This window comes from Pseudophryne corroboree, chromosome 1 (assembly GCF_028390025.1).
Source record: "Pseudophryne corroboree isolate aPseCor3 chromosome 1, aPseCor3.hap2, whole genome shotgun sequence".
Lineage (NCBI taxonomy): Eukaryota > Metazoa > Chordata > Amphibia > Anura > Myobatrachidae > Pseudophryne > Pseudophryne corroboree.
Genome location: NC_086444.1, coordinates 423,921,115 through 423,942,197, shown reverse-complemented (window position 1 = coordinate 423,942,197; position 21,083 = coordinate 423,921,115). Strand labels below are relative to the sequence as shown.

Genomic DNA, 21,083 nt, shown 5'->3' with positions numbered 1-21,083 from the left:
TGGCAGAAGCTGCAAGGATTCTTCGCTGGGCGGAAAATCATGTGATAGCACTGTCAGCAGTATTCATTCCGGGAGTGGACAACTGGGAAGCAGACTTCCTCAGCACGACCTCCACCCGGGAGAGTGGGGACTTCACCCAGAAGTCTTCCACATGATTAAAAACTCGACAGGTATTGCGCCAGGTCCAGGGACCCTCAGGCAATAAGCTGTAGACGCTCTGGTAACACCGTGGGTGTACCAGTCAGGGTATGTGTTCCCTCCTCTGCCTCTCATACCCAAGGTACTGAGATTGATAAGATGGAGAGGAGTAAGCACTATATTCGTGGCTCCGGATTGGCCAAGAAGGACTTGGTAACCGGAACTTCAAGAGATGCTCACGGAGGATCCGTGGCCTCTACCTCTAAGAAGGGACCTGCTCCAGCAAGGACCCTGTCTGTTCCAAGACTTACCGCGGCTGCGTTTGACGGCATGGCGGTTGAACGCCGGATCCTGAAGGAAAAAAGGCATTCCGGATGAAGTCATCCCTATCCTGATCAAAGCCAGGAAGGATGTAACCGCAAAAACATTATCACCGCAATTGGCGAAAATATGTTGCGTGGTGCGAGGCCAGTAAGGCCCGACGGAGGAAATTCAACTGGGTCGATTCCTACATTTCCTGCAAACAGGAGTGTCTATGGGCCTGAAATTGGGGTCCAATAAGGTTCAAATTTCGGCCCTGTCAATTTTCTTCCAAAAAGAACTAGCTTCAGTCCCTGAAGTTCAGACGTTTGTAAAAGGGGTACTGCATATACAGCCTCCTTTTGTGCCTCCAGTGGCACTTTGGGATCTCAATGTAGTTTTGGGTTCCAAAAGTCACATTGGTTTGAACCACTTAAATCTGTGGAGTTAAAATATCTCACATGGAAAGTGGTCATGCTGTTGGCCCTGGCCTGGGCCAGGCGCGTGTCAGAATTGGCGGCTTTATCCTGAAAAAGCCCTTATCTGATTTTCCATTCGGACAGGGCGGAATTGAGGACTCGTCCTCAGTTTCTCCCCAAGGTGGTTTCAGCGTCTCACCTGAACCAACCTATTGGTGGTGCCTGCGGCTACTAGGGACTTGGAGGCCTCCAAGTTGCTAGACGTTGTCAGTGCCCTGAAAATATATGTTTCCAGGACGGCTGGAGTCAGGAAATCTGACTCGCTGTTTATCCTGTGTGCACCCAACAAGCTGGGTGCTCCTGCTTCTAAGCAGACTATTGCTCGTTGGATTTGTAGTACAATTCAGCTTGCACATTCTGTGGCAGGCCTGCAACAGCCAAAGATCTGTAAATGCCCACTCCACAAGGAAGGTGGGCTCATCTTGGGCGGCTGCCCGAGGGGTCTCGGCTTTACAACTTTGCTGAGCAGCTACTTGGTCAGGAGCAAATACGTTTGTAAAATTCTACAAAATTGATATCCTGGCTGAGGAGGACCTGGAGTTCTCTCATTTGGTGCTGCAGAGTCATCCGCACTCTCCCGCCCGTTTGGGAGCTTTGGTATAATCCCCATGGTCCTTACGGAGTCCCCAGCATCCACTTAGGACGTTAGAGAAAATAAGAATTTACTTACCGATAATTCTATTTCTCATAGTCCGTAGTGGATGCTGGGCGCCCATCCCAAGTGCGGATTGTCTGCAATACTTGTACATAGTTATTGTTACAAAAATCGGGTTATTGTTGTGAGCCATCTTTCAGAGGCTCCTCTGTTATCATGCTGTTAACTGGGTTCAGATCACAGGTTATACGGTGTGATTGGTGTGGCTGGTATGAGTCTTACCCGGGATTCAAAATCCTTCCTTATTGTGTACGCTCGTCCGGGCACAGTATCCTAACTGAGGCTTGGAGGAGGGTCATAGGGGGAGGAGCCAGTGCACACCAGATAGTCCTAAAGCTTTCTTTAGATGTGCCCAGTCTCCTGCGGAGCCGCTATTCCCCATGGTCCTTACGGAGTCCCCAGCATCCACTACGGACTATGAGAAATAGAATTATCGGTAAGTAAATTCTTATTTTAATATCTCGTCTAGTGTGTACACTCAATTTCATTAACTATGTGTGTTCTCGCGCATCGTTAATGCCCCCTCCCTCGTCTGAACAGTCCAGCTGAGGGAGGACCTCGTTAACTATGGCCATGCTGCTGCATCCCGCCAGATCCCCGCCGCCACCAATATTACCGGGTACACACAGCGGCTAGTGTGTGCCAGGCTTTAGTCTGCAAAGGGGGGAGGTGGTTAGGATTAGGCTGTAGGAGGGGTGTTTTGGGGAAGGGTTACAGTACTTACAAAATGTGTCTGGATTATGATAGTCAGGATGCCGCTGTCTGTATTTTGATTGTCTAGATCAGGCATGTCCAACCTGCGGCCCTCCAGCTGTTGTGAAACTACATATCCCAGCATGCCCTGACACTGTTTTGCTGTCGGAGAATGCTAAAGCTGTGTCAGGGCATGCTGGGATGTGTAGTTTCTCAACAGCTGGAGGGCCGCAGGTTGGACATGCCTGGTCTAGATCCCATACCCAATCCGTTAGGGTTAGACAAGTAAATGAAAGCAGAACCATCCCAATATATGCAAATTTCAACTGTTGTGTCAGGTAATTACTGCCTTAATGAACTGTGCCACGGTGCGAGGATGTACGGGTCTGCAAACAAAATTAGTAAGTCTAGAACTACTGTAAGTGCAGCATATAACTGCTCTCACTCTCGGCCATGAGTAATATGCAGGTAATTGAATCAACCCCATTGGATAAATTGTCCTAAGTCATTGGTAAGAAGATTTAAATTACTGAAATGTTTTAACACATTTCATAGCTTAGGAACCCTCCTTACCAATGACTGGAGACAGTGAAATGTTCCCTTACAGCCATATTTCTCCACATACCGCACATGGGCCCCACATACTCCCCTAAGTTTGCACATAAACTCACTATGGCAGGCTCCTGCAGCTTGCGCTAGTGTGTGTAGCCCTACTGCCCAACTGCACATTATCAGCTGCAGCGGGTGGGGCCAGCACACTTGTGCACTACTCCGAGGACACAGGTTGAAAAATGCCTCTCTAGATTGCCGTAGGCCACCTCCACAATGGTGATATCTGTTGGGAAATTCCTGCTATGTTAACTGTTCCTATGTTAACTATTGAAGTAATTCAGGCATGTCAAACTCAAATTCCCAACTGAGCCTAATAATCAAGGTCTAAGTCTTGTGTGGGCCTTCTAAGTCCTAAGTCTTCTATGCAATTTTCAAAGGGGTTTTCTTTTTAGAAAAAACAACAATAAAGTATAATCAAAGAGCTGTCAAGTATCGTGAAGAAAACATTTACTTTTAATGCAGTGGTGCAAGTAGGAAAAATTTCTACACTACTTAGTGTAGTGGGCGCTTAAGGGCCCCACACACTGGTCGATTTCTCTGAAAGATATGAACGATATCGTTCATAAATGAACGATAAATCGTTAATATCTTTCAGTGTGGATGCTTCAGTGATGAACGATGCGCGTGCACGCAATCGTTCATTGTTGATCGATCATCGTTTAAACTCGCCAGTCAATTTGGACGATATAGATGTCTGTACTCTCATATCGTCCAAATTGCCCATCGATATTGTCCATTGTGTAGGCATAATCGACCATAAGATAGTATCATTGGTCGATATATTGATGGTGGATTACATGGCCCAGTGTAGGGCGCTTTAGTATTAGTATTTTTGCCACAATGCATGTGGTATCAATTAGACGATTAAGCACAACGCTGCGTGGCAGGATCTGTGGCATGGCTGTCATATCCATCCTCATCCTATTGCCTTTTTACCCAGGTCAGGGTTACCAAGTTGCACACAACTGCTGCATATAGTGAGTGCCACTGTCCAGGTTACTCGTACATTGTACTTTTGTTACATTAATGGTGTGATTAAGACCTGTTTTCTGCACACAACTATGTGGTGGAACACATGGCACTACTGTGGTGCCAAATGCTGCTATTTGGTGTGACTTGACAATAGGTATATGTGGACATGTGTAGGTCTCAATTGTTTTGTAACATAAATATTGCTTTCCTTTGAATCCTTTTAAATATGATGACCTAAAGCTTTTAGTTATGTCGCTGCCAGGTTACAATGTATTCTATTTACATAATGCCACACTACTCTTCTCCAATGTCACTTACCTCCAGCTCCTCATACTGGGAGGAAAGTAGTACTAATTCGGGGTCTGCGCCAGGTATATGTTTCATCTCCAGGTTGTGGCTAGGAGAAAACAAGCTGTTAAGGACTCAACTGGGTTCTGTAGCTGTTGCAGCTATATTATGGTTTGTATTCAATGAATGTCGGGTCTTCTCCGACGGAGAGGATCCGACAGTTCACTATTCAATGCTGGCCAGAAACGGGCAACATTCCGTCAATGCATATTCAGCTTGTTAACAAGTCAAATCTGCATTACCCTAAAACTGTCAAACAGCCGTGTTTTTGACAGAAACACGTGGATCCGCGTCTAATCCGCCGATCCAACAAGTGACGTTTTTTCCGGCAATTGGTGAAAACAGCACCTTCATTGAATGAGCCAAATGCAAATTCAACCTATTCCTGTCGAAAAGTGACTATTTCCGACTGTTGGAAATACCGGCACCAATTGAATACACCCCTATGTCCTAAAAATACTGTTTAATGTTTACAATCCTAAATTTCTGTCTTGTCTAGTGCTGTGGTTCTCAGATTCTGGCCTCAAGGTTACCCTCAGTGTGACAGGGTCTACCTGAGTACAATTGCCAGACTGTCAGCCGTCATCGCTACCAGGGTTATTCTCAGGTCCGACCCAGTTAGCTTCTGGCACAGAGGCCTAACCCGAGTCATGCCTATACGGAGCTACACTGTAATTGGCGGACTCTGTAGCGCTTGGAGATTACATTATCTCCAAGCGTCCACTGTGTAACGTGACGATTCGGGAATAGCCTGTGTCCATCTGCCGGTGTGAAAGGGATAATTAACTGTAACCCAGCTCCAACCATGTGCTCCGTGTCCCGGATTGGAGCTGGGTTTTATTTTTGAAAGTGGTATCAGACTCAGATCAGGTCTTTGAGGACACAGGAGCAGATTTGTCAAATCATGCAGAGAGATACCAAGCAATCAGCTTCTATCATTCTGTAGCACAGCTTGTAAAAATAAGCTTGCTGGTACTTTGTCTCCGAGCTTTGCTAAATCCCCCCCCAAGTTTGAAAAACCACTGTCCCTAGGGTGCAGGTAGCAGTTACCATAGTTAACCAGATTATAATGCAGTGTTTCCCAGCTGCTTTCCTTCCATATCTCCTAGTTGGTGCACAAGTATATTCATTACTGGCTGATGCAATTTTAAAGATTCACAGGTGGTGCTGACTATTTAAAATGTGATCCTGAGGAGATCTGTAAAACATGCCCTGTTGCAGGGTCCCCGAGGAGTGGAGTTGGGAAACCCTGGTATAGCATGTACAAAGCCACAGAAAATGCACTTCTGTTCCCCCAACTCTGAGAAGGATACTAAAGAGGGATGTCGTCCGTGACGAACGCCTTCACCTAAAAAAAAAAAAAAAAAAGATGTGGTTATATTAGGATTTATGTCCTTTATCATTTGTTAATAGGCAGAACAAGTGTTTTCTTTTCAGAGGATTTAACAAGTGTTTCATCCAAATGCAAGTCATGGCCTCACCATGAAGTAGTAAAGCTACCTGTAGTTATAAAGGAATACTGAATAACGATGTATAGAAATTCTGAATGCATCCTAAGGGTAACAGTCACATGCAATTATTTGTGTGATCAGATTGTAAATGACTAAAGTATGTTTAGAAAGTGATTTTCAGTCACCTCTGCAAGGTGCATATTCCATTGTGTGAAAACCATTCTGTCTAGATTGTGTTGAAATCCATAATTCCGAAACCAACATTCATATTGCCTAACAGCCAGCATCATTTTTCTGTGAATATGCCCCTTGCAGATGTAATCTGGCAATACAGTAACCTTGAGCGCTTTACTGTGACCTTGGGATTTACAGATAGTTCAGCCACTCTACATGCTTTTCACCTTCCTGTTTGAACTGGTTATCCTGCTTACTTTAGCAAACACTGACAAGTCTGTATGGGTTTAACCCTGTGTGATCACCTGAAATAAACTCCTGCTGAATAATGATAGGGCACTACGCTGTGTTCTACATGATATATTTGATGTATTCAAGTGCTCCATTAGATGAGCCTTTGAAGCACTTCATAAACTGTTATTACCAAATCCATATTCATACAATAAGTGATCATATGCATATAGCTTAAATTAATATAAAGTTTGTGTCCTGGGTATGAGGATTATAAGTATAATAATGAGCAGGCTTTGGGATATACAGTCTTGAGGATGTAAAATGGCAATGGGGGGCGGGCGTGGATTTGGGTGAGTAGCTTGTGCAAAATCACTATCACCTCACAAGCAGCATTCAGCCAGTAAACCAATGTCTCCCGTCCTCGGGGAACATTAAGGGGGGGGGGTTCAGTTAGCCACAGGGTTTACCTTGCACCTAATTGGTGGCGAAAATCCATGCGCACGGGGAAAGGCTATAAAATTAGCCATTTTCCCAGCTCTGAAAAATACGTAATTCAGGAGCGGAAACCCACTGAGTCTGCGTAGACTGTGGAATCGGTGTTTTGTTTTTTTTTAATATGGAGATGTTTCAAGTTCAGTCTGACTCTAGGGACTCGTGCACGGGGTAAGCCCTTCTAATTGAATAGGTCCGGTGCAGCAATTAGCTGCAGGGTCTAACTGAATTCCCCATAACAGTTCAGGTTTTAGTGATATCCATTACTGAGCACAGATGGTTACATCAAAATAACTGGGGTACTAATTATGTCACCCCTTGCCAGGGTATAGCTATCCTTAAAACCTGGACTGTTAGTGTGCCTTGATGACCGTGGTAGAGAAAAGTTGCTTTTCTTTACTGCAGAAGTTCTCAAACGTCCTAGTGGATGCTGGGGACTCCGTAAGGACCATGGAGAATAGACGGGCTCCGCAGGAGACGAGGCACTTTAAGAAAGAATTAGGAATACTGGTGTGCACTGGCTCCTCCCTCTATGTCCCTCCTCCAGACCTCAGTTTGAATCTGTGCCCGGACGAGCTGGGTGCACTTTAGTGAGCTCTCCTGAGCTTGCTGAATAGAAAATATTTTGTTAAGATTTTTTTATTTTCAGAGAGGTCTGCTGGCAACAGATTCTCTGCTACGTGGGACTGAGGGGAGAGAAGCAGCCCTACTCACTGTGGATAGGTCATGCTTCTTAGGCTACTGGACACCATTCGCTCCAGAGGGATCGAACACAGGAACGCACCCTTGGTCGTCCGATCCCAGAGCCGCGCCGCCGTCCCCCTCGCAGAGCCAGAAGCCGGCGTGAGAAGCAAGAAGACTTCAAAAGTGGCGGCAGAAGACTCCAGTCTTCACATGAGTTAGCGCAAAGCACTGCAGCCGTGCGCCATTGCTCCCACATTAAACCCACACACTCCGGTCACTGTAGGGCGCAGGGGAGGGCGCCCTGGGCAGCAATTAGAGACCTCTTGGCAAAGTGGGCATATATACAGTTGGGCACTGTATATATGCATGAGCCCCCGCCATTATTTTACACAAAATCGCGGGACAGAAGCCTGCCGCTGAGGGGGCGGGGCTTCTTCCTCAGTACTCACCAGCGCCATTTTCTCTCCACCGCTCCGCTGAGAGGAAGCTCCCCAGGCTCTCCCCTGCAGATTCACGGTAGAAAGAGGGTAAAAAGAGGGGGGGGCATATAAATTTAGCGCAAAATCAGTATATACAGCAGCTACTGGGTAAACACTAAGTTACTGTGTAATTCCTGGGACATATAGCGCTGGGGTGTGTGCTGGCATACTCTCTCCAAAAGGCCTTGTGGGGGTTCTGTCCTCAAATAGAGCATCCCCTGTGTGTGTGGTGTGTCGGTACGCTTGTGAAGGCATGTTTGACGAGGAAGGCTATGTGGAAGCAGAGCAGGTACAAATGAATGTGGGATCGCCGCCGACGCCCGATTGGATGGATATGTGGAAGGTTTTAAAGGATAATGTTAATTCCTTGCATAAAAGGTTGGATAAAGCTGAAGCCTTGGGACAGTCAGGGTCTCAACCCATGCCTGCTCCTACAGCGCAGAGGCCGTCAGGGTCTCAGAAGCGCCCACTATCCCAAATTGTTGACACAGATATCGACACGGATTCTGACTCCAGTGTCGATGGCGATGATGCAAAGTTGCAGCCTAAAATGGCTAAAGCCATCCGCTACATGATTATAGCAATGAAGGATGTATTGCACATCTCGGAGGAAAACCCAGTCCCTGTCAAGAGGGTTTGTGTTTGGGGAAAAAAGGCATGAGGTGACCTTTCCCCCTTCACATGAGTTAAATGAGTTATGTGAAAAAGCTTGGCAATCTCCAGATAGACAAATGCAGATTTCCAAACGGTTGCTTATGGCGTATCCTTTCCCGCCAACGGACAGGTTACGCTGGGAATCCTCCCCTAGGGTAGACAAAGCTTTGACACGCTTATCTAAGAAGGTAGCCCTGCCGTCACAGGATACGGCCACCCTAAAAGATCCTGCGGATAGAAAGCAGGAAGGTATCCTGAAGTCCATTTATACACATTCAGGTACCCTACTAAGGCCGGCAATTGCGTCGGCCTGGATGTGTAGTGCTGTAGCAGCATGGACAGATACTTTATCTGAGGAACTTGATACCTTGGACAAGGATACTATATTACTGACCCTGGGGCATATAAAAGACGCGGTCCTATATATGAGAGATGCCCAGAGAGACATTAGCCTACTGGGCTCTAGAATAAATGCAATGTCGATTTCTGCCAGAAGGGTCCTGTGGACTCGGCAATGGACAGGTGATGTCGACTCAAAAAGGCACATGGAGGTTTTACCTTACAAGGGTGAGGAATTGTTTGGGGACGGTCTCTCGGACCTAGTTTCCACAGCTACGGCTGGGAAGTCAAATTTTTTGCCATATATTCCCTCACAACCTAAGAAAGCACCTTATTACCAAATGCAGTCCTTTCGATCACAAAGAGGCAAGAGAGTCCGAGGTGCGTCCTTTCTTGCCAGAGGCAGGGGTAGAGGGAAGAAGCTGCACAATACAGCTAGTTCCCAGGAACAGAAGTCCTCCCCGCCTTCCACTAAATCCACCGCATGACGCTGGGGCTCCACAGGTGGAGCCAGGATCGGTGGGGGCGCGTCTCCGAAATTTCAGCCACCAGCGGGTTCGCTCACGGGTGGATCCCTGGGCTATACAGATTGTATCTCAGGGATACAAGCTAGAATTCGAAGTGATGCCCCCTCACCGTTTCCTCAAATCGGCCCTGCCAGCTTCCCCCATAGAGAGGAAAATAGTGTTAGCGGCAATTCACAAATTATATCTCCAGCAGGTGGTGGTAAAGGTTCCCCTCCTTCAACAGGGAAGGGGTTACTATTCAACAATGTTTGTGGTACCGAAACCGGACGGTTCGGTCAGACCCATATTGAATTTAAAATCCCTGAACAGTTACCTGAAACGGTTCAGGTTCAAGATGGAATCGCTCAGAGCGGTCATTTCAAGCCTGGAAGAGGGGGATTTTATGGTGTCTCTGGACCTGCATGTCCCCATTTATCCACCTCATCAGGAGTACCTCAGATTTGTGGTACAGGACTGTCATTACCAATTCCAGATGTAGCCGTTTGGTCTGTCCACGGCACCGAGAATATTTACCAAGGTAATGGCAGAAATGATGGTGCTCCTGCGAAAGCAAGGGGTCACAATTATCCCATACTTATGAGGACGATCTCCTCATAAAGGCGAGGTCCAGAGAGCAGTTGCTGATCAGCGTAGCACACTCTCGGGAAGTGTTGCAACAGCACGGCTGGATTCTGAAAATTCCAAAGTCGCAGCTGATTCCTACGACGCGTCTGCCCTTCCTGGGCATGATTCTGGACACAGACCAGAAGACGGTTTTTCTCCCGACGGAGAAGGCTCAGGCGCTTGTGACTCTGGTCAGAGACCTCTTAAAACCAAAACAGGTGTCTGTGCATCACTGCACGCGAGTCCTGGGAAAGATGGTGGCGTCATACGAGGCCATTCCCTTCGGCAGGTTCCATGCGAGGACCTTTCAGTGGGATCTGTTGGACAAGTGGTCCGGATCGCATCTTCAGATGCATCGGCTGATCACCCTATCCCCCAGGGCCAGGGTGTCTCTTCTGTGGTGGCTGCAGAGTGCTCACCTTCTCGAGGGTCGCAGGTTCGGCATTCAGGACTGGGTCCTGGTGACCACGGATGCAAGCCTCCGAGGGTGGGGGGCAGTCACACAGGGAAAAAATTTCCAGGGTCTGTGGTCAAGTCAGGAGACTTGTCTGCACATCAATATCCTGGAACTAAGGGCCATATACAACGCCCTAAGTCAAGCGGAACCTCTGCTTCGCAACCATCCGGTGCTGATTCAGTCAGACAACATCACCGCAGTGGCTCATGTAAACCGCCAAGGCGGCACAAGGAGCAGGGTGGCGATGGCGGAAGCCACCAGAATTCTTCGCTGGGCGGAGAATCACGTGCAAGCACTGTCAGCAGTGTTCATTCCGGGAGTGGACAACTGGGAAGCAGACTTCCTCAGCAGGCACGACCTCCACCCGGGAGAGTGGGGACTTCATCAAGAAGTCTTCACACAGATTACAAATCGATGGGAACTGCCACAGGTGGACATGATGGCATCCTGCCTCAACAAAAAGCTACAAATGTATTGTGCCAGGTCAAGAGACCCTCAGGCGATAGCTGTGGACTCACTAGTGACACTGTGGGTGTTCCAGTCGGTTTATGTGTTTCCTCCTCTTCCTCTTATACCCAAGGTGCTGAGAACAATACTCATTGTTCCGGATTGGCCAAGAAGGACTACAAGAAATGCTCACAGAGGACCCATGGCCTCTGCCTCTCAGACAGGATCTGTTGCAACAGGGGCCCTGTCTGTTCCAAGACTTACCGAGGCTGCGTTTGACGGCATGGCGGTTGAATGCCGGCTTCTAGCAGAAAAAGGCATTCCGGATGAGGTTATTCCTACGCTAATAAAGGCTAGGAAGGAAGTGACGGCTAAACATTATCACCGTATATGGCGAAAATATGTTGCTTGGTGTGAGGCCAGGAATGCCCCTACAGAGGAATTCCAGCTGGGCCGTTTCCTTCACTTCCTACAGTCGGGAGTGACTTTAGGCTTAAAATTGGGGTCCATTAAGGTCCAGATTTCAGCCCTATCCATTTTCTTTCAAAAGGAATTGGCTTCTCAATTAAGGTCTTCCAAACAATATCTTTTTAGATACTTGCAGCACCCTGGTTCTCCATATGGACAGGGCAGAATTACGGACTCGCCCCCTTTTGTGCCACCAGTGGCACCTTGGGATCTTAACGTGGTGTTGAGTTTCCTGAAATCACACTGGTTTGAGCCACTTAAAACCGTGGAGTTAAAATATCTCACGTGGAAGGTGGTCATGCTATTGGCCTTAGCTTCGGCTAGGCGTGTGTCAGAATTGGCGGCTTTGTCACATAAAGGCCCCTATCTGGTTCTCCATATGGACAGGGCAGAATTACGGACTCGTCCACAATTTCTGCCAAAAGTGGTGTCCTCTTTTCATTTGAACCAACCTATTGTGGTGCCTGCGGCTACTCGTGACTACAGATCCTACTCGTGACTTGGAGGATTCCAAGTTACTAGATGTAGTCAGGGCTTTGAAGGTTTATGTAGCCAGAACGGCTGGAGTAAGGAAAACTGAGTCGCTGTTTATCCTGTATGCATCCAACAAGCTGGGTGCTCCTGCTTCAAAGCAAACTATTGCACGCTGGATCTGTAACATGATTCAGCAGGCTCATTCTGCAGCTGGATTGCCGCCTCCAAAATTAGTAAAAGCCCATTCCACAAGGAAGGTGGGCTCTTCTTGGGCGGCTGCCCGAGGGGTCTTGGCATTACAGCTTTGCCGAGCAGCTACTTGGTCCGGATCAAAAACTTTTGCAAAGTTCTACAAGTTTGATACCCTGGCTGAGGAGGACCTTGTGTTGGCTCATTCGGTGCTGCAGAGTCATCCGCACTCTCCCGCCCGTTTGGGAGCTTTGGTATAATCCCCATGGTCCTTACGGAGTCCCCAGCATCCACTAGGACGTTAGAGAAAATAAGATTTTACTTACCGGTAAATCTATTTCTCGTAGTCCGTAGTGGATGCTGGGCGCCCGTCCCAAGTGCGGACTTCTTCTGCAATACTTGTATATAGTTATTGCTTAAATAAGGGTTATCTTATGGTTGCATCAGGTTTATCTGGTGCTCTGTTCTTGTTCATACTGTTAACTGGGTAAGTTTATCACAAGTTATACAGTGTGATTGGTGTGGCTGGTATGAGTCTTACCCTGGATTCCAAAATCCTTTCCTTGTACTGTCCGCTCTTCCGGGCACAGTTTCCTTAACTGAGGTCTGGAGGAGGGACATAGAGGGAGGAGCCAGTGCACACCAGTATTCCTAATTCTTTCTTAAAGTGCCCTGTCTCCTGCGGAGCCAGTCTATTCCCCATGGTCCTTACGGAGTCCCCAGCATCCACTACGGACTACGAGAAATAGATTTACCGGTAAGTAAAATCTTATTTTATCCCATTTACAGAATCTTGAGCAGTTACATTGTCTATATTGTTTCCACGTCCATATTTTCCGCTTAAATCACACCTGTCCAGTACATAGTAGAGGTATTTATTTTGTAGGCTATGAATTCTCCAGGAATTCAGCCATGATGAATGTTAGGGCGGAGGTTCCCAAACGCGGTCCTCAAGGCACCCCAACGGTCCAGGTTTTAAGTATATCCATGCTTGGCCATAGATGACTTAGGGGGGGGACATTCAATAAGCAGTGATAAGCGCGGAGAAGTGCCCATAGCTACCAATCAGCACTGAAGTAACATTTATAATTTGCATACTATAAAATGATACCGAGCTGCTGATTGGTTGATGGGAAAACTTCTCCACTGGCTCACTTCTCCGCTCTTATCACTGCTTAGTAAATGTCCCCCTTAATTAGATACTCGGTCAATTTGATTTAACCATCTGTGCTGACTCATGGACATACCTAAAAACCTGGACCATTTGGGTGCGTTGAGGAACACGTTTGGGAACCTCTGCATTAGGGGAATAACTATATGCAATGCAGTCCATGCAATTGTTACAGGCAGGGACCCTGTCCCAGGGGACACCTGCTTTAAAGTACAGACTTCATAAGGCTTCAGGTCATATTTAATGATGACTCTGTATATATAAATCATATTAATGTGATAAATTGCCAAAACTCTGCCCTATGAGACACTGACAGTGGACAGCTCAAATATTGTGGGGTGTATTACTTTATGAAGGTGCCCAATTAAAATCTTTCTATGGGCACAGACCTTTCTACGCCCTTATGCTAATAGATGTTATTGATTCTGAGCGCAGACGGTGAACTCCTCCAGTGTGGGTGTGTAGGAGAAAGAGTCTACGTCACACCTATCCTTCATTCATGTACAGGTACAACCCCAGCATTTTATATTCCTTTTCTCAGGATCGCCATCTGTTGGTAGAAATAGGTTTGCACACCAATGTACTAACTAGGACAGACACTCCCAACACTCCTGTGTACTGACAACGCTTCAGGGGTTTTAATTAGCGCAATCTGCAGTGCTGCCAATGCTGAGCAAACATTATACATTCATTAGCCCAATCTGCTGATGATGGCATAGTGTGTAGCCACGACTAAGAACTAATTATCTGTCGGACAAGCAAAATTACAGCGTAGGGAAGACATGGTGCCAGTCATAGTCCCATGACATGTGACCCAGATCAGTAAAGGGGACGTAACTGCGACAACAAACTTGTGAATGCGACCAACTCTGCATTAGTAGCGAAAAATATTTTTTCCCCTGTGTGTACAACTCTGAATAAGACCCCTACATGATGTGAGTGCTCTTTTGTCCTAATGTCTTGCTTTCATTCTTGCGTTCCCTTTTCAAGGTCTATTCATTGTTTGTGCTCTCTGTAGGCAACAATTTTAATAATTTAATGCCTCTTAAAACATGAAATGTGCTTTATTTTATGCCAAATTGTGATACACAGGAGCTGATGAGCAATCTTAGGGGCCTGGTGCTGTCCCTCCTTCCAGCCTTACTCTCCCGGCTGCTGCATAACATCCACAGAAGCCAATGCTGCACACAGTCCAGGAAGTGTCTGCATAGTCTCTCTGCCCAGCCTGAACTGTAGAGGGCCCCATAGACTAGAACGATAATGCCTGATTTCGGGCAGTCGGATGAAATCAGGCATTTTTTAGGTGTATCCGATCTGATCCGATGCGCATTCCCGTGAGGATCGGATCCTCCAGATTGATCGCGCTGCACTAGCAATCATGTCCGACCCCGCAGGCATGGCTGGAATCGCACAAGTTACATCGTATGCAAAAGGACAGCATACAATGTATCTTGGGCGATCCTGCTGCCCGGGTGATCGCCTGCGACATGACGGTCGGACATGTCGCATAGGCGTATGGGGCACTTAACTCTGCTGGTCGTGCAGCCGAAGCATTGCATCAACTTTAATGTTAAAAAATGTTAACATTTGGTTTATTTAGAGGCTGGATATAAAAATATCAATAGTCCCGTTTAGACAGCACAATTTACAAAATGTCCAGAACAAAAGCTGGATCCTGCATCTGAGGGATTTGAACTGCACAAGTGATCTAAAGGTGTGTACACATGGTGAGATCCTTGCTATGCCCGGTTTTGACGATGCGTTTCCCTTGAACTCCACCAGAGCCCAGATAGCACAGATTTGGACTATCCTTACTTTCAATTTTGTCTAGGTACGATTTTGACTAATGCTGGCCATACACTTGTGAGATATCAGGTACTATCATGCGATTTCGATAACACAGTGACAAATCGCATGGATCACACGCCAATTGCATGTGTCACCCGACGCGATGCACGGGCACGCTTCTCGCATCTCAAGATATGTGCTTTACATAATATTTATCAGATCGCATGTGGTTTTTAAACACATGCGATATATTGCACTGCGATGTGCGATCTGTGCGGTTTTTAATTTCCTGGACACTCCCATCCTGGAAGAAGGAGTACACACGCTTCAAATGACCGTCCAGTAGCCAGGAACCTCAGGGTAGCCACGAGCTTCTCCTGAGCAGGAATAGGCACCCGCCATTTTCTCAATGTAGGGGGGTCACCAGACGAAGCAACTCCTGGAAGGTCTCATCCATGCGCAGGAAGTTGCAGAACGAAGCAGTGCATAGTAGGTATGTGGAACGAGCAGCAGGTATACACCAAGCCTCTCGAGAGCAAACAGAAGTGCACGGTGTTAAAATGGCTGCCAGTTTATATACCCCCCAGATAGCCCAGCCCTCTATGTTAATTTAAGAAATATCAACCCGATTTCAGGTCGCAAGGGACATGCGATTTATTGCATGATCGTACGCACATGGAATGCCAAAAAAAGCACTTCAGATGTAATTTATCGTACGGGGAGCTTCAAGGGAAATCGCATCGCAATATCGCATCGCATACAATCGCACACCTTAAGTGCCAATTTTGACTATACTTTGTACTAGATAGTACACTAGATAGTCAAGACTGACTTGCCTGCACAGTCTATCTAGCCTTGTGATACCGACCCCACGGGAGCGCGCATCGGGATCGAATCAGTAGAGCAGGCTTTTTCAACCAGTGTGCCGCGACCAGTTGCAAGGTGGGCCGCGGAGCCAGAGCAGCTTCCTACACCTTCAGAGTGAACTGTTGGCACAGGCTCTTCATCGAGGAACAGTCGTGCTCCGGCTGTGACCTATGCCTAGAAAACGGTGTGATATCATAGGTCATGGCCATCGCGTCTCACCACCCAGCCAGCCCACCTGCCTGCATACACAGCTTCCAGTTCCCACCTGCATACACAGCTTTCCTTGTCAACCCACATCCACACCTGCTCGACCGCCCACTGCTCAGTGTTCGCAGAACTCCACTATGAACAAGCACCGCCACTGAGGGACAGGGAGGAGGACAGCTGATAATATTTGCTATTTTATTTCTCCTGTGGGGAACAATAGGATTTCAATAGGATTTATGTGGGGAGAATAAGAATTTATGGATTTATGGGGGGGAACAATGTTAATAATTCATGTGTGGAGCAATGTGATTATTTTTTCTGTGTAGGCCAATGTATGTGTGGATTTTTTTTTTTTTTTTTTTACTGTGAGGGCCAATGTGTGTGTTTTGTTTTTTTTCTGTGGGGAAATGATGGTGTTCCTTGGCAATTTTAAAATATTGTTCGGTGTGCCGCGAGTAAAAAAAAAAAGGTTGAAAATCACTGCAGTAGAGCAAGCTCCCGAACAGCTTGCGATTTCCACTAACTTTCCTTAAGATTTTGACTATATAGTCAACTCAAAATCTTACAGATTTATGTCACTGTGTGTACACACCTTTACAGACATGCAGTAAATAAATACGCATTTTCCTTTACATGGTAAACACATGAAATGTCAAAAAAAAACTAAGTGCCACTAGTTATTAACAGTCTGGTTTCAATAGTTGCATTGCAGAAGATATCACACCTCATCAGTGGATATTGGCCTTTACCAGCATTCCCCATCCCACAACTATATTTTCAGTATGCATTTATTTGTTCACCAAGCACCTGATCTGTTATTGTACATCAGAGGTTCTCAAACTCGGTCCTCAGGACCCCACACAGTGCATGTTTTGCAGGTCTCCTCACAGAATCACACGTGACATAATTAGCTCCACCTGTGGACCTTTTAAAATGTGTCAGTGAGTAATTAATACACCTGTGCACCTGCTGGGTTACCTGCAAAACATGCACTGTGTGGGCTCCCGAGGACCGGGTTTGAGAACCTCTGTTGTACATGCTCGCTTACATAACTTTGGAGTCATAAAGTTGTTGTTTTTTGGGATCGATCTAAACCCCCCTCCCCCTGCCATTCATCACTGTTGCCACAGCCTGATAGCAAATTCTTGAATATTTTATAGAGCCTGACATTTGTGAAAGTCACTTTAATGGAACATTACTGTAACTGGAGTGAAATGTGTTCTCAGGAAATGTACCTGTGAGAGAGGCTTTTATTCCTGGTAATGGATGATAATAATTATATAAGCTGAGGTCTCGGTTCATGGTGCAGAGCACTGTAAAAGCAGGATTGCTTTTAATATCCCCATCACAGGTATACAATCGGATCCCACAGGTGCTATATGCATTTGCATCTCCTTAGGTACACCTCATCTCAAGCAGCTGCACCTGTGACACATATGTTTTGCAGCCAGTGCAGACTCCTCCTCAAGCTGTGCACCTCTGTGTATTTCCAGCAATTAAACTTGATTATTTTTGAATTTGAATGCAGATTGTTTTCTAACCTTATGGGACGTTTGATCCCCACAGTATTCTTTCTCTTCACCTAGGGAATTTATTTACAAAGCTCACGTATTCTCCCAAACTAATCCTTTAAAAAGTCTATACGCAGGCATGTCCAAACTGCGGCCTTCCAGCTGTTGTGAAACTACATATCCCAGCATGCCCTGACACAGTTTTGCTGTCAGAGAATGCTAAAGCTGTGTCAGGGCATGCTGGGATGTGTAGTTTCTCAACAGCTGGAGGGCCGCAGTTTGGACATGCCTGGTCTATAGGTCCATGTGCATGTACAACAAACTTTCTTTTCCTCGTCTGATGTTTCTGCCACGTAGCCAAAACTTTCTTACCATCAAAGCACTTCACATATGCTAAAATAAAAAGGTACCCTGAATGCATTGCAAGCACAATATCCTTGAGTAGATTTGATGATATAAATCCCATAAGGTCACATTGTGACTTTAGCAATGTAATGCTACTATTTTCCAAAGGAAAGCAAAAACTACTTGTTTCTAGTTCCTTTTATTTATTTATTTATTTTTGTTCTCTTGAATTAATTGCTAATCAGTTTTAACGATACAAAGTAGATTAATCAATTTGTGTGACTATTCATTTTCTGTTGTTTTTCTGCTATTGAAGTATAGGGTCTTCCTACAAAAGTAATTACAAATTGCAGAGCACCCAGGAGACAATGAGTTACAAAATGAGCAATCTGTAGCCTTCAGAATGGATTTGGAGTCATATTTATTAAGTATCGGGTTCTAGAACCTATAATTAGAATTTCTTATCACTGCTCTTCGCTGTAATTAAGATTAAAGGCATGTAATAAAAACATACAAGGAAAGACACTCGGAAAGGAGCTCATCCCCATGTTTTGTGTTAGGAGTGATCACTAATGTGTTCGCTTCCCCTGTGATCTCCTTGCTATGTGGTCAGCATACCGATAGACGGGATCCCAGCTGTCACAATTCTGACGCTGGGATCCTGCCAGAGGCACTATACCAGCGAAGTAGGTGATTCCCCCTGTATGGGTGTCCGCGACACCCATAGAGGGAGATTAGAACCGGTGACGAGCGCAGCGAACCCACAAGGGGCTTAACTCTGCTTGCCCACCCCTGCTGGCATTCTAATGACTGGGATTCGACGTACTTATATGAACGCCGGGATCCTGGTCTACGGGATAACCTATTGATTCCCTCCAGCCAGACCCCAGTGCTGTTCTGTGCATGCCCAGTCTGCAGAGCACACATGCGCAAGTGGTTGACTACCAGATTGTGTAAAGTAGCCCATGGGGCTTGCAAGGCTAACGCTGTTGTAGATTTTGGGGGTTGCTTTTGTGATCAAAATGGTGGATTGCAGCAAATATTGGTTCCCCATAAATACTTCAGGGGGCACATTAATATTTGCGGCTACCCCCAGAGAACAGGTGTTTGTTAATTTTTTTTGTTTTTTTGGGTGGGTGGGGGGATATCCTGCAAATAGTAATGTATTAAATAGGCCCATGGTCTGAGGAGTAATGATGTTGCTGGAGGTGAGGACCTCACTTGCACCTTTATCCTATTGTGAACATAGAATTTCTAAGTCTATCATGTCAGTTTCCTAAACATAAAGAACTTTCTGTACATTTTATTATGGTATTGTGATGTGGAATTGCTAGTTGGAAATTAAAACTTTTTTTTATTTAAACTGTTTTTTATTAAGACAGCAGACAACTCATCACGACAGTACATTTCTAAAAAAAAGGGGGGACATGATCATCGCATATCATATATAACAATATATAACATTTAAGCACCCAAAGCATGGAAAAAAGATTGTCTGCTTATTTTCTAAGGAAATTAAAACTTAAATCAGGAGTGTGTATTTTTCAAAATCAAAGACTTGCAAATCACTTTATGTCTGACTGGCCATCATGATCCCTTCCAGCTGGTACCAAATGCTGGGCTCCCAAACTTCCTACAGCATGTACTACTGGCGTTACCTGTGCTGATGTGAAGGAGGTTTTTGAGGGGATGTGTTGGAGGATCTGCAGCCTCCACTTTCTCTTTTGTAATACCTTTCCTTTTGCCATACATATCCTGACACATGAGGCTGAGGGGATGTAGTTAATAACCTGGCGGTCAGGATCCTGGCGTTTAGGGTCCCGACGCCGGAATCCTTACAACTGTGGAAATACTGACGGTCGGAAGCCCGACCCAAGTCTCGTATTCCCACTCTGGTGGAGGTCCACGCCACCACGCAACGAGGGAATATAATCGTTCTGAGCATTCATGCATTACAGGTGTTTCCCAGTAGATTTGCCTCCAAAATTCTTTTTACCTGCTATATTCATATGATATCAAATATTTATAAACCAATAGGACAGTGTCATTATCCCAGAGGCTTCAACATTTCATAACTCTCAACCCAGTTTATCAATGAGTTGCTGCTGCTGTATGGCAGCGTGTGATAGTATGTGTAATGACATTTTCCTGCCTTACCTCTTTCAGCCTGTTTAGCTGTCATCCACCACATGACTGTGAGAGAAAGAAGAGAAAGGTGTTAGATCCTGTTACAGCCTACCATAAGCAGGTGTAGCCCTGCCAACATCTGTTACTATAGACTGCCTGGCATGCAGAGATTGAACACAATGGAAGTAATTTGACCAGATAGCGTGCTCTCGTTGGGAAGGAGGCATCTGTAGGACTTGGCATTACTCACCTCTACTTTTCCTCGTGAGATCTTTTCTAACTTGTTCTGATCAATCTGGTAGCCCAGCAAGGGCTGCAGGAAGCTGAGCAGCAGCAGTGGCAACCACATTTGTAGAATCCTCAGTGTGTTTGCTAGAGAGACCAGTCAGACGAGGAAGTCCATGCAGAGTGTATGTTTATGTGTGTGCCACGTCAGTGGAACTGCTGGAAGAGGAGGATGTACAATCTCCCCCTTCTCCCTCCTCTATCCCCTGGGGTATGAAGAAATAATGAGTATTCTCTATAAACAGAGACTTGGGTTTCATCATTCAGGGCACATGTGCAAAACACTGGGCAGACATATGTTGCCCTTTTATATTCAGAGCCCTTTCTCACATTCAACGGAGAAACATGTATTTACCATAACTTTCGGTATAATAAATCCATGTGATGACTGGGTAAGTGGGTTAACAAACGCTTAAAGCTGCATGCACTGCATTTTATTTTACGCTATCAAGTGCAAAAATTCTACTTTTCTTACACAAAAATTGTTATATCAGTGCATCTTCAACACTGAAACTAAAAAAAAATTATCACTGTAAAAAAAAGAAAAATACAGAAATAAAAAACAATAGTGGTTACAGAAAACAAAACAAAACACCAGACCGCATGTCTCCGTTCTAGTATATGATTGGTTGTGCACTAAGATAAATACAGAGACCTTGTTACTTGTGCTGTCCTTTGAGACAGATGAATCGAAATGTATCAAGATGTGCATCAGTGTCACCCACCATTTGGGACTGTAGTGAACTGGGGACAACTGAATATTCATTTGGCCACTTGGCTTATCCAATAAACAGCAGGATTTAGTGTGGACCGATTTCAATTAGCTGCCAATACCGTGCGCATTAAGGCCCTCATTCCGAGTTGTTCACTCGCAAGCTGCTTTTAGCAGCTTTGCACACGCTAAGCCGCCGCC

General features: G+C 45.8%; 1 pseudogene; it reads right to left on the bottom strand.

Moving 5' to 3' along the window:
• The window catches only part of LOC134889859 (selenoprotein M-like), a 28,956-nt pseudogene extending 8,580 nt beyond the window's left edge, over positions 1–20,376 (bottom strand).
• Between the last annotated feature and the right edge of the window lie 707 nt (positions 20,377–21,083).